Here is a 2,205-nt window from a genome sequence, read left to right on the forward strand (position 1 = left end):
AAGTATTTATGGTACTTATCGGTTATATAATAGACATTATAAAATTTCGACACAAGAAACTTGTCAAGTAACTTCTTTATACTGTCGATCATTTGGATGGAAAAGATCAGATGGGATAATAACCGGTTAGTCGGCAGGAAAGGCAAAAGGAAGACCTCCTTTTAACGCGATTCATAACCACATTTTGGCGTTCTTGGTACATAATTCTAGGTCGTAATTTTACAATTTTCCTAATAAAGTATTATGTTTACATCATATATTTTATTTTATTTCATTTGTTTTATCAAAAGTTTGAGCCATACATTTGCGCATTAGGGGCTGGGGTTGGTGTAAAATAGCATATATTAAATACAACAATGGTTAGTTTTCACATTTAATAACTAATTTCTTAGACCACACTGGTTTTCCATTTACGAAAAATTGAGTAAAAAAAATGGGTTTAATTTCTATAAAGCAGTGAACAAAAATAAAATATATAAACTATACCTTAAATAAAAAAATAAAAAATATCTTTTTTTATTAAAAAAGTAATAACCTTGCGAACGAAAGTCAAAGCAAGGTCAATGCTGTAAGATGTCAACAGACTTCAGCTAAACTAGCAAATGAAAAAATCCATTCAATTTATAATTCATAACTTTGTTTCATTAACCTGTAAGATTTTGATTGAATTTGGGTTTTGTTTTGTTGCAAGTATTTATAATTTTATTTTTAATAGATTCCTATTATACACCGAATGTGGCAGAGGAAAGTTTCATTATATACAGTTGCTATAGTTCTAAGGTTATTACCGTCAGTGCAGGAGTTTTGTTTTATAATGTGAGTTGTTCTTATTTATTTTATTGTTTATATATTTTTTTTTGCGTGGTGTTTTATTTGTCGTGGTATTTTTTTTATGATGTCTTAAAAAAGTCTTAAATTTTCGGTTTGTAATCTTTTTAATTTTTTTTCCCCGTTGAGAAAGGCTCCCGGACATGGGGCCGAAATATTCGGCCGGGTATTTTTATTTTTTTAGTTAAAGTTTAGTTTATATATTTTATTTTTGTTCACTGCTTTATAGAAATTAAACCGGTTCTTTTTGCTCAATTTTTCATTTATACATTCAATATATGCTTTACTTTACCCCCCCCTTCGAATGTGCAGATATATAGCCCAAATTTGTTTCGAAACTATTATATATTCATCAAGTTTTGTTTCATTAGCATTAATACACAACTTCACTTCTCGAGTGTCTATTATATAACTGATAAGTACCGTATTTATTTATATATGTGTTGGTATGAGTAATCAAAACCGAGATTTGAACACTGCAAAAGACGGCGGAAAATTTATTAGGTAATTTTCCTAGGAATTGAAAGATGACAGGTTACCAAAGATCGTCCTTTTGAGCCTACCATCCAGGGCCGACCAAGTAGCTAGTCGTCCTTAAATTGGTCGGGAGGCTATACAAAAAAATATTGTGAAAATTATAAGTCTTATGGCTACGACACCCAAGAAGTGAAATTAGGTCAAAACCAATTTAAACAATATTTACTTCATAATATGCAGAATAATTGCTGCTGAAACAATTTTGTATGCAGGCCGCAATGCTTTATCCCCAACCCCCTCCACTAATGTGCAATATTTTCCAGGTATTCTTGCAATGCGTCTCTTGTTTAAACCTGTTTACCTGTAAATTGAATCAACTGACGATAAAGCTATTAACCTAAGTTGGAAAAAATCCCATATAACAAAAACAGTAAAAAATAAATTCAAAAAAAAAATTCCCGCAGTTTTAGTATTACAACTTGGTTATAAAAAAATTGTTGCTTCAATTATGAGTGAGACAAAAGAGACCAACCCTGAAAAATACAATTTTTCGAAAAGCAGTTTCTCCAGGATAACAAGAGCCAAGAGGTATTTTCCCCTCCAACTCCCCCCACTGTCACTAGATCCGATCGAGATTTAAAGTAAGAGTTCTTAGACACAAGATCCTTCTAAATATGAAATTTCATTAAGATCCGATAACCCGTTCATAAGTTAAAAATACCCCATTTTTTTCTAATTTTTCCAAATTATCCGTCCTTCTACTACACCCCCCCCCCCCAGATGGTCAAGTCGGGGAAGTATCTATTTCTAATAGTGATAGGGATATACATTTTGTTCAGGAGCTTAAGCAAAGGGATAGGTGCTTTAGGATACTATTGTTTATATGGATATCCCATTTTA

This window comes from Artemia franciscana, chromosome 11 (assembly GCF_032884065.1).
Source record: "Artemia franciscana chromosome 11, ASM3288406v1, whole genome shotgun sequence".
In the NCBI taxonomy this organism is placed as follows: Eukaryota; Metazoa; Arthropoda; class Branchiopoda; order Anostraca; family Artemiidae; genus Artemia; species Artemia franciscana.